This window comes from Salmo salar, chromosome 26 (assembly GCF_965601325.2).
Source record: "Salmo salar chromosome 26, fSalSal1, whole genome shotgun sequence".
In the NCBI taxonomy this organism is placed as follows: domain Eukaryota; kingdom Metazoa; phylum Chordata; class Actinopteri; order Salmoniformes; family Salmonidae; genus Salmo; species Salmo salar.
This window is the reverse complement of record NC_138316.1, coordinates 47,662,818-47,679,022: the sequence shown is the minus strand read 5'-3', so window position 1 is coordinate 47,679,022 and position 16,205 is coordinate 47,662,818. Positions and strand designations below refer to the sequence as shown.

The 16,205-nt window shown below is 29.0% G+C and overlaps 1 protein-coding gene across 6 annotated transcripts in view; it reads left to right on the top strand.

The window, feature by feature from the left end:
• LOC106593442 (DIS3-like exonuclease 1) overlaps positions 1-16,205 on the top strand; it is a 100,306-nt gene that overhangs the window by 35,183 nt on the left and 48,918 nt on the right. The gene's annotated exons all lie outside the window — the stretch shown is intronic.

Here is a 16,205-nt window from a genome sequence, read left to right as displayed (position 1 = left end):
GTTGTAATGTTTAACTGTTGTAATGTTTGACTGTTGTAATGTTTGACTGTTGTAATGTTTGTTGTTGTAATGTTTGACTGTTGTAATGTTTGTTGTTGTAATGTTTGACTGTTGTAATGTTTGACTGTTGTAACGTTTGACTGTTGTAATGTTTGTTGTTGTAATGTTTGTTGTTGTAATGTTTGACTGTTGTAATGTTTGTTGTTGTAATGTTTGTTGTTGTAATGTTTGTTGTTGTAATGTTTGACTGTTGTAATGTTTGACTGTTGTAATGTTTGACTGTTGTAATGTTTGACTGTTGTAATGTTTGTTGTTGTAATGTTTGTTGTTGTAATGTTTGACTGTTGTAATGTTTGACTGTTGTAATGTTTGTTGTTGTAATGTTTGTTGTTGTAATGTTTGTTGTTGTAATGTTTGTTGTTGTAATGTTTGACTGTTGTAATGTTTGACTGTTGTAATGTTTGTTGTTATAATGTTTGACTGTTGTAATGTTTGTTGTTGTAATGTTTGTTGTTGTAATGTTTGTTGTTGTAATGTTTGACTGTTGTAATGTTTGACTGTTGTAATGTTTGACTGTTGTAATGTTTGTTGTTGTAATGTTTGACTGTTGTAATGTTTGTTGTTGTAATGTTTGACTGTTGTAATGTTTGTTGTTGTAATGTTTGTTGTTGTAATGTTTGTTGTTGTAATGTTTGACTGTTGTAATGTTTGTTGTTGTAATGTTTGACTGTTGTAATGTTTGTTGTTGTAATATTTGTTGTTGTAATGTTTGTTGTTGTAATATTTGACTGTTGTAATGTTTGTTGTTGTAATGTTTGTTGTTGTAATGTTTGTTGTTGTAATATTTGACTGTTGTAATGTTTGTTGTTGTAATATTTGACTGTTGTAATGTTTGACTGTTGTAATGTTTGTTGTTGTAATGTTTGTTGTTGTAATGTTTGACTGTTGTAATGTTTGTTGTTGTAATGTTTGACTGTTGTAATGTTTGACTGTTGTAATGTTTGACTGTTGTAATGTTTGTTGTTGTAATGTTTGTTGTTGTAATGTTTGACTGTTGTAATGTTTGTTGTTGTAATGTTTGACTGTTGTAATGTTTGACTGTTGTAATGTTTGTTGTTGTAGTGTTTGACTGTTGTAATGTTTGTTGTTGTAATGTTTGTTGTTGTAATGTTTGACTGTTGTAATGTTTGACTGTTGTAATGTTTGTTGTTGTAATGTTTGACTGTTGTAATGTTTGTTGTTGTAATGTTTGTTGTTGTAATGTTTGTTGTTGTAATGTTTGTTGTTGTAATGTTTGTTGTTGTAATGTTTGTTGTTGTAATGTTTGACTGTTGTAATGTTTGTTGTTGTAATGTTTGTTGTTGTAATGTTTGTTGTTGTAATGTTTGACTGTTGTAATGTTTGACTGTTGTAATGTTTGTTGTTGTAATGTTTGACTGTTGTAATGTTTGTTGTTGTAATGTTTGTTGTTGTAATGTTTGTTGTTGTAATGTTTGACTGTTGTAATGTTTGTTGTTGTAATGTTTGTTGTTGTAACGTTTGTTGTTGTAATGTTTGACTGTTGTAATGTTTGTTGTTGTAATGTTTGACTGTTGTAATGTTTGTTGTTGTAATGTTTGACTGTTGTAATGTTTGACTGTTGTAATGTTTGTTGTTGTAATGTTTGTTGTTGTAATGTTTGTTGTTGTAATGTTTGACTGTTGTAATGTTTGTTGTTGTAATGTTTGTTGTTGTAATGTTTGTTGTTGTAATGTTTGACTGTTGTAATGTTTGACTGTTGTAATGTTTGTTGTTGTAATGTTTGACTGTTGTAATGTTTGACTGTTGTAATGTTTGTTGTTGTAATGTTTGACTGTTGTAATTTTTGTTGTTGTAATGTTTGACTGTTGTAATGTTTGTTGTTGTAATGTTTGACTGTTGTAATGTTTGACTGTTGTAATGTTTTACTGTTGTAATGTTTGTTGTTGTAATGTTTGACTGTTGTAATGTTTGTTGTTGTAATGTTTGTTGTTGTAACGTTTGTTGTTGTAATGTTTGACTGTTGTAATGTTTGTTGTTGTAATGTTTGACTGTTGTAATGTTTGTTGTTGTAATGTTTGACTGTTGTAATGTTTGACTGTTGTAATGTTTGTTGTTGTAATGTTTGACTGTTTTAATGTTTGTTGTTGTAATGTTTGACTGTTGTAATGTTTGACTGTTGTAATGTTTGACTGTTGTAATGTTTGTTGTTGTAATGTTTGTTGTTGTAATGTTTGTTGTTGTAATGTTTGTTGTTGTAATGTTTGTTGTTGTAATGTTTGTTGTTGTAATGTTTGACTGTTGTAATGTTTGACTGTTGTAATGTTTGACTGTTGTAATGTTTGTTGTTGTAATGTTTGACTGTTGTAATGTTTGACTGTTGTAATGTTTGTTGTTGTAATGTTTGTTGTTGTAATGTTTGTTGTTGTAATGTTTGTTGTTGTAATGTTTGTTGTTGTAATGTTTGACTGTTGTAATGTTTGACTGTTGTAATGTTTGTTGTTGTAATGTTTGACTGTTGTAATGTTTGACTGTTGTAATGTTTGTTGTTGTAATGTTTGTTGTTGTAATGTTTGTTGTTGTAATGTTTGACTGTTGTAATGTTTGTTGTTGTAATGTTTGTTGTTGTAATGTTTGTTGTTGTAATGTTTGACTGTTGTAATGTTTGTTGTTGTAATGTTTGACTGTTGTAATGTTTGACTGTTGTAATGTTTGTTGTTGTAATGTTTGACTGTTGTAATGTTTGTTGTTGTAATGTTTGACTGTTGTAATGTTTGTTGTTGTAATGTTTGACTCTTGTAATGTTTGACTGTTGTAATGTTTGACTGTTGTAATGTTTGTTGTTGTAATGTTTGACTGTTGTAATGTTTGTTGTTGTAATGTTTGTTGTTGTAACGTTTGTTGTTGTAATGTTTGACTGTTGTAATGTTTGTTGTTGTAATGTTTGACTGTTGTAATGTTTGTTGTTGTAATGTTTGACTGTTGTAATGTTTGTTGTTGTAATGTTTGTTGTTGTAATGTTTGACTGTTTTAATGTTTGTTGTTGTAATGTTTGACTGTTGTAATGTTTGACTGTTGTAATGTTTGACTGTTGTAATGTTTGTTGTTGTAATGTTTGTTGTTGTAATGTTTGACTGTTGTAATGTTTGTTGTTGTAATGTTTGACTGTTGTAATGTTTGTTGTTGTAATGTTTGTTGTTGTAATGTTTGTTGTTGTAATGTTTGACTGTTGTAATGTTTGTTGTTGTAATGTTTGTTGTTGTAATGTTTGTTGTTGTAATGTTTGTTGTTGTAATGTTTGACTGTTGTAATGTTTGACTGTTGTAATGTTTGACTGTTGTAATGTTTGTTGTTGTAATGTTTGACTGTTGTAATGTTTGTTGTTGTAATGTTTGTTGTTGTAATGTTTGTTGTTGTAATGTTTGTTGTTGTAATGTTTGACTGTTGTAATGTTTGTTGTTGTAATGTTTGTTGTTGTAATGTTTGTTGTTGTAATGTTTGTTGTTGTAATGTTTGTTGTTGTAATGTTTGACTGTTGTAATGTTTGTTGTTGTAATGTTTGACTGTTGTAATGTTTGACTGTTGTAATGTTTGTTGTTGTAATGTTTGACTGTTGTAATGTTTGTTGTTGTAATGTTTGACTGTTGTAATGTTTGTTGTTGTAATGTTTGACTCTTGTAATGTTTGACTGTTGTAATGTTTGACTGTTGTAATGTTTGTTGTTGTAATGTTTGACTGTTGTAATGTTTGTTGTTGTAATGTTTGTTGTTGTAACGTTTGTTGTTGTAATGTTTGACTGTTGTAATGTTTGTTGTTGTAATGTTTGACTGTTGTAATGTTTGTTGTTGTAATGTTTGACTGTTGTAATGTTTGTTGTTGTAATGTTTGTTGTTGTAATGTTTGACTGTTTTAATGTTTGTTGTTGTAATGTTTGACTGTTGTAATGTTTGACTGTTGTAATGTTTGACTGTTGTAATGTTTGTTGTTGTAATGTTTGTTGTTGTAATGTTTGACTGTTGTAATGTTTGTTGTTGTAATGTTTGACTGTTGTAATGTTTGTTGTTGTAATGTTTGTTGTTGTAATGTTTGTTGTTGTAATGTTTGACTGTTGTAATGTTTGTTGTTGTAATGTTTGTTGTTGTAATGTTTGTTGTTGTAATGTTTGTTGTTGTAATGTTTGACTGTTGTAATGTTTGACTGTTGTAATGTTTGACTGTTGTAATGTTTGTTGTTGTAATGTTTGACTGTTGTAATGTTTGTTGTTGTAATGTTTGTTGTTGTAATGTTTGTTGTTGTAATGTTTGTTGTTGTAATGTTTGACTGTTGTAATGTTTGTTGTTGTAATGTTTGTTGTTGTAATGTTTGTTGTTGTAATGTTTGACTGTTGTAATGTTTGTTGTTGTAATGTTTGTTGTTGTAATGTTTGTTGTTGTAATGTTTGTTGTTGTAATGTTTGACTGTTGTAATGTTTGTTGTTGTAATGTTTGACTGTTGTAATGTTTGTTGTTGTAATGTTTGTTGTTGTAATGTTTGTTGTTGTAATGTTTGTTGTTGTAATGTTTGACTGTTGTAATGTTTGACTGTTGTAATGTTTGTTGTTGTAATGTTTGTTGTTGTAATGTTTGTTGTTGTAATGTTTGTTGTTGTAATGTTTGTTGTTGTAATGTTTGTTGTTGTAATGTTTGACTGTTGTAATGTTTGTTGTTGTAATGTTTGTTGTTGTAATGTTTGACTGTTGTAATGTTTGTTGTTGTAATGTTTGACTGTTGTAATGTTTGACTGTTGTAATGTTTGACTGTTGTAATGTTTGTTGTTGTAATGTTTGACTGTTGTAATGTTTGTTGTTGTAATGTTTGTTGTTGTAATGTTTGACTGTTGTAATGTTTGACTGTTGTAATGTTTGACTGTTGTAATGTTTGACTGTTGTAATGTTTGTTGTTGTAATGTTTGACTGTTGTAATGTTTGTTGTTGTAATGTTTGACTGTTGTAATGTTTGTTGTTGTAATGTTTGGCTGTTGTAATGTTTGACTGTTGTAATGTTTGACTGTTGTAATGTTTGTTGTTGTAATGTTTGACTGTTGTAATGTTTGACTGTTGTAATGTTTGACTGTTGTAATGTTTGACTGCTGTAATGTTTGACTGTTGTAATGTTTGACTGTTGTAATGTTTGACTGTTGTAATGTTTGACTGTTGTAATGTTTGTTGTTGTAATGTTTGACTGTTGTAATGTTTGACTGTTGTAATGTTTGACTGCTGTAATGTTTGACTGTTGTAATGTTTGACTGTTGTAATGTTTGACTGTTGTAATGTTTGTTGTTGTAATGTTTGACTGTTGTAATGTTTGACTGTTGTAATGTTTGACTGTTGTAATGTTTGTTGTTGTAATGGTTGACTGTTGTAATGTTTGACTGTTGTAATGTTTGACTGTTGTAATGTTTGACTGTTGTAATGTTTGTTGTTGTAATGTTTGTTGTTGTAATGTTTGACTGTTGTAATGTTTGACTGTTGTAATGTTTGTTGTTGTAATGTTTGACTGTTGTAATGTTTGTTGTTGTAATGTTTGACTGTTGTAATGTTTGTTGTTGTAATGTTTGTTGTTGTGTTTGTTGTTGTAATGTTTGACTGTTGTAATGTTTGACTGTTCTAATGTTTGTTGTTGTAATGTTTGTTGTTGTAATGTTTGTTGTTGTAATGTTTGTTGTTGTAATGTTTGACTGTTGTAATGTTTGTTGTTGTAATGTTTGACTGTTGTAATGTTTGTTGTTGTAATGTTTGTTGTTGTAATGTTTGACTGTTGTAATGTTTGACTGTTGTAATGTTTGTTGTTGTAATGTATGTTGTTGTAATGTTTGACTGTTGTAATGTTTGTTGTTGTAATGTTTGACTGTTGTAATGTTTGACTGTTGTAATGTTTGTTGTTGTAATGTTTGTTGTTGTAATGTATGTTGTTGTAATGTTTGACTGTTGTAATGTTTGACTGTTGTAATGTTTGTTGTTGTAATGTTTGACTGTTGTAATGTTTGTTGTTGTAATGTTTGACTGTTGTAATGTTTGACTGTTGTAATGTTTGACTGTTGTAATGTTTGACTGTTGTAATGTTTGACTGTTGTAATGTTTGTTGTTGTAATGTTTGTTGTTGTAATGTTTGTTGTTGTAATGTTTGTTGTTGTAATGTTTGTTGTTGTAATGTTTGACTGTTGTAATGTTTGTTGTTGTAATGTTTGTTGTTGTAATGTTTGACTGTTGTAATGTTTGACTGTTGTAATGTTTGACTGTTGTAATGTTTGTTGTTGTAATGTTTGACTGTTGTAATGTTTGTTGTTGTAATGTTTGACTGCTGTAATGTTTGACTGTTGTAATGTTTGACTGTTGTAATGTTTGTTTTTGTAATGTTTGACTGTTGTAATGTTTGTTGTTGTAATGTTTGTTGTTGTAATGTTTGTTGTTGTAATGTTTGACTGTTGTAATGTTTGACTGTTGTAATGTTTGACTGTTGTAATGTTTGTTGTTGTAATGTTTGTTGTTGTAATGTTTGTTGTTGTAATATTTGACTGTTGTAATGTTTGTTGTTGTAATGTTTGTTGTTGTAATGTTTGACTGTTGTAATGTTTGACTGTTGTAATGTTTGTTGTTGTAATGTTTGACTGTTGTAATGTTTGACTGTTGTAATGTTTGACTGTTGTAATGTTTGTTGTTGTAATGTTTGTTGTTGTAATGTTTGTTGTTGTAATGTTTGTTGTTGTAATGTTTGACTGTTGTAATGTTTGTTGTTGTAATGTTTGTTGTTGTAATGTTTGACTGTTGTAATGTTTGACTGTTGTAATGTTTGTTGTTGTAATGTTTGACTGTTGTAATGTTTGACTGTTGTAATGTTTGTTGTTGTAATGTTTGACTGTTGTAATGTTTGTTGTTGTAATGTTTGACTGTTGTAATGTTTGTTGTTGTAATGTTTGACTGTTGTAATGTTTGACTGTTGTAATGTTTGACTGTTGTAATGTTTGTTGTTGTAATGTTTGACTGTTGTAATGTTTGTTGTTGTAACGTTTGTTGTTGTAATGTTTGACTGTTGTAATGTTTGTTGTTGTAATGTTTGACTGTTGTAATGTTTGTTGTTGTAATGTTTGACTGTTGTAATGTTTGACTGTTGTAATGTTTGTTGTTGTAATGTTTGTTGTTGTAATGTTTGACTGTTTTAATGTTTGTTGTTGTAATGTTTGACTGTTGTAATGTTTGACTGTTGTAATGTGTGACTGTTGTAATGTTTGTTGTTGTAATGTTTGTTGTTGTAATGTTTGACTGTTGTAATGTTTGTTGTTGTAATGTTTGACTGTTGTAATGTTTGACTGTTGTAATGTTTGTTGTTGTAATGTTTGACTGTTGTAATGTTTGACTGTTGTAATGTTTGACTGTTGTATTGTTTGACTGTTGTAATGTTTGTTGTTGTAATGTTTGACTGTTGTAATGTTTGACTGTTGTAATGTTTGTTGTTGTAATGTTTGTTGTTGTAATGTTTGTTGTTGTAATGTTTGTTGTTGTAATGTTTGACTGTTGTAATGTTTGTTGTTGTAATGTTTGTTGTTGTAATGTTTGTTGTTGTAATGTTTGACTGTTGTAATGTTTGTTGTTGTAATGTTTGTTGTTGTAATGTTTGTTGTTGTAATGTTTGTTGTTGTAATGTTTGACTGTTGTAATGTTTGTTGTTGTAATGTTTGACTGTTGTAATGTTTGTTGTTGTAATGTTTGTTGTTGTAATGTTTGACTGTTGTAATGTTTGTTGTTGTAATGTTTGTTGTTGTAATGTTTGTTGTTGTAATGTTTGTTGTTGTAATGTTTGTTGTTGTAATGTTTGACTGTTGTAATGTTTGTTGTTGTAATGTTTGTTGTTGTAATGTTTGACTGTTGTAATGTTTGTTGTTGTAATGTTTGTTGTTGTAATGTTTGACTGTTGTAATGTTTGACTGTTGTAATGTTTGACTGTTGTAATGTTTGACTGTTGTAATGTTTGTTGTTGTAATGTTTGACTGTTGTAATGTTTGTTGTTGTAATGTTTGACTGTTGTAATGTTTGTTGTTGTAATGTTTGGCTGTTGTAATGTTTGACTGTTGTAATGTTTGACTGTTGTAATGTTTGTTGTTGTAATGTTTGACTGTTGTAATGTTTAACTGTTGTAATGTTTGTTGTTGTAATGTTTGACTGTTGTAATGTTTGTTGTTGTAATGTTTGACTGTTGTAATGTTTGACTGTTGTAATGTTTGACTGTTGTAATGTTTGACTGTTGTAATGTTTGTTGTTGTAATGTTTGACTGTTGTAATGTTTGACTGTTGTAATGTTTGACTGCTGTAATGTTTGACTGTTGTAATGTTTGACTGTTGTAATGTTTGACTGTTGTAATGTTTGTTGTTGTAATGTTTGACTGTTGTAATGTTTGACTGTTGTAATGTTGACTGTTGTAATGTTTGTTGTTGTAATGGTTGACTGTTGTAATGTTTGACTGTTGTAATGTTTGACTGTTGTAATGTTTGACTGTTGTAATGTTTGTTGTTGTAATGTTTGTTGTTGTAATGTTTGACTGTTGTAATGTTTGACTGTTGTAATGTTTGTTGTTGTAATGTTTGACTGTTGTAATGTTTGTTGTTGTAATGTTTGACTGTTGTAATGTTTGTTGTTGTAATGTTTGTTGTTGTGTTTGTTGTTGTAATGTTTGACTGTTGTAATGTTTGACTGTTGTAATGTTTGTTGTTGTAATGTTTGTTGTTGTAATGTTTGTTGTTGTAATGTTTGTTGTTGTAATGTTTGACTGTTGTAATGTTTGTTGTTGTAATGTTTGACTGTTGTAATGTTTGTTGTTGTAATGTTTGTTGTTGTAATGTTTGACTGTTGTAATGTTTGACTGTTGTAATGTTTGTTGTTGTAATGTTTGACTGTTGTAATGTTTGACTGTTGTAATGTTTGTTGTTGTAATGTTTGACTGTTGTAATGTTTGTTGTTGTAATGTTTGACTGTTGTAATGTTTGTTGTTGTAATGTTTGACTGTTGTAATGTTTGACTGTTGTAATGTTTGTTGTTGTAATGTTTGACTGTTGTAATGTTTGTTGTTGTAATGTTTGTTGTTGTAACGTTTGTTGTTGTAATGTTTGACTGTTGTAATGTTTGTTGTTGTAATGTTTGACTGTTGTAATGTTTGTTGTTGTAATGTTTGACTGTTGTAATGTTTGACTGTTGTAATGTTTGTTGTTGTAATGTTTGTTGTTGTAATGTTTGACTGTTTTAATGTTTGTTGTTGTAATGTTTGACTGTTGTAATGTTTGACTGTTGTAATGTTTGACTGTTGTAATGTTTGTTGTTGTAATGTTTGTTGTTGTAATGTTTGACTGTTGTAATGTTTGTTGTTGTAATGTTTGACTGTTGTAATGTTTGACTGTTGTAATGTTTGTTGTTGTAATGTTTGACTGTTGTAATGTTTGACTGTTGTAATGTTTGACTGTTGTATTGTTTGACTGTTGTAATGTTTGTTGTTGTAATGTTTGACTGTTGTAATGTTTGACTGTTGTAATGTTTGTTGTTGTAATGTTTGTTGTTGTAATGTTTGTTGTTGTAATGTTTGTTGTTGTAATGTTTGACTGTTGTAATGTTTGTTGTTGTAATGTTTGTTGTTGTAATGTTTGACTGTTGTAATGTTTGTTGTTGTAATGTTTGTTGTTGTAATGTTTGTTGTTGTAATGTTTGTTGTTGTAATGTTTGACTGTTGTAATGTTTGTTGTTGTAATGTTTGACTGTTGTAATGTTTGTTGTTGTAATGTTTGTTGTTGTAATGTTTGACTGTTGTAATGTTTGTTGTTGTAATGTTTGTTGTTGTAATGTTTGTTGTTGTAATGTTTGTTGTTGTAATGTTTGTTGTTGTAATGTTTGACTGTTGTAATGTTTGTTGTTGTAATGTTTGTTGTTGTAATGTTTGACTGTTGTAATGTTTGTTGTTGTAATGTTTGTTGTTGTAATGTTTGACTGTTGTAATGTTTGACTGTTGTAATGTTTGACTGTTGTAATGTTTGACTGTTGTAATGTTTGTTGTTGTAATGTTTGACTGTTGTAATGTTTGTTGTTGTAATGTTTGACTGTTGTAATGTTTGTTGTTGTAATGTTTGGCTGTTGTAATGTTTGACTGTTGTAATGTTTGACTGTTGTAATGTTTGTTGTTGTAATGTTTGACTGTTGTAATGTTTGACTGTTGTAATGTTTGTTGTTGTAATGTTTGACTGTTGTAATGTTTGTTGTTGTAATGTTTGACTGTTGTAATGTTTGACTGTTGTAATGTTTGACTGTTGTAATGTTTGACTGTTGTAATGTTTGTTGTTGTAATGTTTGACTGTTGTAATGTTTGACTGTTGTAATGTTTGACTGCTGTAATGTTTGACTGTTGTAATGTTTGACTGTTGTAATGTTTGACTGTTGTAATGTTTGTTGTTGTAATGTTTGACTGTTGTAATGTTTGACTGTTGTAATGTTGACTGTTGTAATGTTTGTTGTTGTAATGGTTGACTGTTGTAATGTTTGACTGTTGTAATGTTTGACTGTTGTAATGTTTGACTGTTGTAATGTTTGTTGTTGTAATGTTTGTTGTTGTAATGTTTGACTGTTGTAATGTTTGACTGTTGTAATGTTTGTTGTTGTAATGTTTGACTGTTGTAATGTTTGTTGTTGTAATGTTTGACTGTTGTAATGTTTGTTGTTGTAATGTTTGTTGTTGTAATGTTTGTTGTTGTAATGTTTGACTGTTGTAATGTTTGACTGTTGTAATGTTTGTTGTTGTAATGTTTGTTGTTGTAATGTTTGTTGTTGTAATGTTTGTTGTTGTAATGTTTGACTGTTGTAATGTTTGTTGTTGTAATGTTTGACTGTTGTAATGTTTGTTGTTGTAATGTTTGTTGTTGTAATGTTTGACTGTTGTAATGTTTGACTGTTGTAATGTTTGTTGTTGTAATGTATGTTGTTGTAATGTTTGACTGTTGTAATGTTTGTTGTTGTAATGTTTGACTGTTGTAATGTTTGACTGTTGTAATGTTTGTTGTTGTAATGTTTGTTGTTGTAATGTATGTTGTTGTAATGTTTGACTGTTGTAATGTTTGACTGTTGTAATGTTTGTTGTTGTAATGTTTGACTGTTGTAATGTTTGTTGTTGTAATGTTTGACTGTTGTAATGTTTGTGTGTAATGTTTGACTGTTGTAATGTTTGACTGTTGTAATGTTTGACTGTTGTAATGTTTGACTGTTGTAATGTTTGTTGTTGTAATGTTTGTTGTTGTAATGTTTGTTGTTGTAATGTTTGTTGTTGTAATGTTTGTTGTTGTAATGTTTGACTGTTGTAATGTTTGTTGTTGTAATGTTTGACTGTTGTAATGTTTGTTGTAATGTTTGACTGTTGTAATGTTTGACTGTTGTAATGTTTGACTGTTGTAATGTTTGACTGTTGTAATGTTTGTTGTTGTAATGTTTGTTGTTGTAATGTTTGTTGTTGTAATGTTTGTTGTTGTAATGTTTGTTGTTGTAATGTTTGACTGTTGTAATGTTTGTTGTTGTAATGTTTGTTGTTGTAATGTTTGACTGTTGTAATGTTTGTTGTTGTAATGTTTGTTGTTGTAATGTTTGACTGTTGTAATGTTTGTTGTTGTAATGTTTGACTGTTGTAATGTTTGACTGTTGTAATGTTTGACTGTTGTAATGTTTGACTGTTGTAATGTTTGTTGTTGTAATGTTTGACTGCTGTAATGTTTGACTGTTGTAATGTTTGACTGTTGTAATGTTTGTTGTTGTAATGTTTGACTGTTGTAATGTTTGTTGTTGTAATGTTTGTTGTTGTAATGTTTGACTGTTGTAATGTTTGACTGTTGTAATGTTTGACTGTTGTAATGTTTGTTGTTGTAATGTTTGTTGTTGTAATGTTTGTTGTTGTAATGTTTGACTGTTGTAATGTTTGTTGTTGTAATGTTTGTTGTTGTAATGTTTGACTGTTGTAATGTTTGTTGTTGTAATGTTTGTTGTTGTAATGTTTGACTGTTGTAATGTTTGACTGTTGTAATGTTTGTTGTTGTAATGTTTGACTGTTGTAATGTTTGTTGTTGTAATGTTTGACTGTTGTAATGTTTGTTGTTGTAATGTTTGTTGTTGTAATGTTTGTTGTTGTAATGTTTGACTGTTGTAATGTTTGTTGTTGTAATGTTTGTTGTTGTAATGTTTGACTGTTGTAATGTTTGACTGTTGTAATGTTTGTTGTTGTAATGTTTGACTGTTGTAATGTTTGTTGTTGTAATGTTTGACTGTTGTAATGTTTGTTGTTGTAATGTTTGTTGTTGTAATGTTTGTTGTTGTAATGTTTGACTGTTGTAATGTTTGACTGTTGTAATGTTTGACTGTTGTAATGTTTGTTGTTGTAATGTTTGACTGTTGTAATGTTTGTTGTTGTAATGTTTGTTGTTGTAATGTTTGTTGTTGTAATGTTTGACTGTTGTAATGTTTGTTGTTGTAATGTTTGTTGTTGTAATGTTTGACTGTTGTAATGTTTGTTGTTGTAATGTTTGACTGTTGTAATGTTTGTTGTTGTAATGTTTGTTGTTGTAATGTTTGACTGTTGTAATGTTTGACTGTTGTAATGTTTGACTGTTGTAATGTTTGTTGTTGTAATGTTTGTTGTTGTAATGTTTGTTGTTGTAATGTTTGACTGTTGTAATGTTTGTTGTTGTAATGTTTGACTGTTGTAATGTTTGTTGTTGTAATGTTTGACTGTTGTAATGTTTGTTGTTGTAATGTTTGTTGTTGTAATGTTTGACTGTTGTAATGTTTGTTGTTGTAATGTTTGTTGTTGTAATGTTTGTTGTTGTAATGTTTGTTGTTGTAATGTTTGACTGTTGTAATGTTTGTTGTTGTAATGTTTGACTGTTGTAATGTTTGTTGTTGTAATGTTTGTTGTTGTAATGTTTGACTGTTGTAATGTTTGTTGTTGTAATGTTTGTTGTTGTAATGTTTGTTGTTGTAATGTTTGACTGTTGTAATGTTTGTTGTTGTAATATTTGACTGTTGTAATGTTTGACTGTTGTAATGTTTGTTGTTGTAATGTTTGTTGTTGTAATGTTTGACTGTTGTAATGTTTGTTGTTGTAATGTTTGACTGTTGTAATGTTTGTTGTTGTAATGTTTGACTGTTGTAATGTTTGACTGTTGTAATGTTTGTTGTTGTAGTGTTTGACTGTTGTAATGTTTGTTGTTGTAATGTTTGACTGTTGTAATGTTTGACTGTTGTAATGTTTGTTGTTGTAATGTTTGACTGTTGTAATGTTTGTTGTTGTAATGTTTGTTGTTGTAATGTTTGACTGTTGTAATGTTTGTTGTTGTAATGTTTGTTGTTGTAATGTTTGACTGTTGTAATGTTTGACTGTTGTAATGTTTGACTGTTGTAATGTTTGTTGTTGTAATGTTTGACTGTTGTAATGTTTGTTGTTGTAATGTTTGTTGTTGTAATGTTTGTTGTTGTAATGTTTGTTGTTGTAATGTTTGACTGTTGTAATGTTTGTTGTTGTAATGTTTGTTGTTGTAATGTTTGTTGTTGTAATGTTTGACTGTTGTAATGTTTGACTGTTGTAATGTTTGTTGTTGTAATGTTTGACTGTTGTAATGTTTGACTGTTGTAATGTTTGTTGTTGTAATGTTTGACTGTTGTAATGTTTGTTGTTGTAATGTTTGACTGTTGTAATGTTTGTTGTTGTAATGTTTGACTGTTGTAATGTTTGACTGTTGTAATGTTTGACTGTTGTAATGTTTGTTGTTGTAATGTTTGACTGTTGTAATGTTTGTTGTTGTAATGTTTGTTGTTGTAATGTTTGACTGTTTTAATGTTTGTTGTTGTAATGTTTGACTGTTGTAATGTTTGACTGTTGTAATGTTTGACTGTTGTAATGTTTGTTGTTGTAATGTTTGTTGTTGTAATGTTTGTTGTTGTAATGTTTGTTGTTGTAATGTTTGACTGTTGTAATGTTTGACTGTTGTAATGTTTGACTGTTGTAATGTTTGTTGTTGTAATGTTTGACTGTTGTAATGTTTGACTGTTGTAATGTTTGTTGTTGTAATGTTTGTTGTTGTAATGTTTGTTGTTGTAATGTTTGTTGTTGTAATGTTTGTTGTTGTAATGTTTGACTGTTGTAATGTTTGTTGTTGTAATGTTTGTTGTTGTAATGTTTGTTGTTGTAATGTTTGACTGTTGTAATGTTTGTTGTTGTAATGTTTGTTGTTGTAATGTTTGTTGTTGTAATGTTTGACTGTTGTAATGTTTGTTGTTGTAATGTTTGACTGTTGTAATGTTTGTTGTTGTAATGTTTGTTGTTGTAATGTTTGTTGTTGTAATGTTTGTTGTTGTAATGTTTGACTGTTGTAATGTTTGTTGTTGTAATGTTTGTTGTTGTAATGTTTGTTGTTGTAATGTTTGTTGTTGTAATGTTTGTTGTTGTAATGTTTGTTGTTGTAATGTTTGACTGTTGTAATGTTTGTTGTTGTAATGTTTGTTGTTGTAATGTTTGACTGTTGTAATGTTTGTTGTTGTAATGTTTGACTGTTGTAATGTTTGACTGTTGTAATGTTTGACTGTTGTAATGTTTGTTGTTGTAATGTTTGACTGTTGTAATGTTTGTTGTTGTAATGTTTGTTGTTGTAATGTTTGACTGTTGTAATGTTTGACTGTTGTAATGTTTGACTGTTGTAATGTTTGACTGTTGTAATGTTTGTTGTTGTAATGTTTGACTGTTGTAATGTTTGTTGTTGTAATGTTTGTTGTTGTAATGTTTGACTGTTGTAATGTTTGTTGTTGTAATGTTTGGCTGTTGTAATGTTTGACTGTTGTAATGTTTGACTGTTGTAATGTTTGTTGTTGTAATGTTTGACTGTTGTAATGTTTGACTGTTGTAATGTTTGTTGTTGTAATGTTTGTTGTTGTAATGTTTGTTGTTGTAATGTTTGACTGTTGTAATGTTTGACTGTTGTAATGTTTGACTGTTGTAATGTTTGTTGTTGTAATGTTTGACTGTTGTAATGTTTGACTGTTGTAATGTTTGACTGCTGTAATGTTTGACTGTTGTAATGTTTGACTGTTGTAATGTTTGTTGTTGTAATGTTTGACTGTTGTAATGTTTGACTGTTGTAATGTTTGTTGTTGTAATGGTTGACTGTTGTAATGTTTGACTGTTGTAATGTTTGACTGTTGTAATGTTTGACTGTTGTAATGTTTGTTGTTGTAATGTTTGTTGTTGTAATGTTTGACTGTTGTAATGTTTGACTGTTGTAATGTTTGTTGTTGTAATGTTTGACTGTTGTAATGTTTGTTGTTGTAATGTTTGACTGTTGTAATGTTTGTTGTTGTAATGTTTGTTGTTGTAATGTTTGTTGTTGTAATGTTTGACTGTTGTAATGTTTGACTGTTGTAATGTTTGTTGTTGTAATGTTTGTTGTTGTAATGTTTGTTGTTGTAATGTTTGTTGTTGTAATGTTTGACTGTTGTAATGTTTGTTGTTGTAATGTTTGACTGTTGTAATGTTTGTTGTTGTAATGTTTGTTGTTGTAATGTTTGACTGTTGTAATGTTTGACTGTTGTAATGTTTGTTGTTGTAATGTTTGTTGTTGTAATGTATGTTGTTGTAATGTTTGACTGTTGTAATGTTTGTTGTTGTAATGTTTGACTGTTGTAATGTTTGACTGTTGTAATGTTTGTTGTTGTAATGTTTGTTGTTGTAATGTATGTTGTTGTAATGTTTGACTGTTGTAATGTTTGACTGTTGTAATGTTTGTTGTTGTAATGTTTGACTGTTGTAATGTTTGTTGTTGTAATGTTTGACTGTTGTAATGTTTGACTGTTGTAATGTTTGACTGTTGTAATGTTTGACTGTTGTAATGTTTGACTGTTGTAATGTTTGTTGTTGTAATGTTTGTTGTTGTAATGTTTGTTGTTGTAATGTTTGTTGTTGTAATGTTTGACTGTTGTAATGTTTGTTGTTGTAATGTTTGACTGTTGTAATGTTGTGTTGTAATGTTTGACTGTTGTAATGTTTGACTGTTGTAATGTTTGACTGTTGTAATGTTTGACTGTTGTAATGTTTGTTGTTGTAATGTTTGTTGTTGTAATGTTTGTTGTTGTAATGTTTGTTGTTGTAAT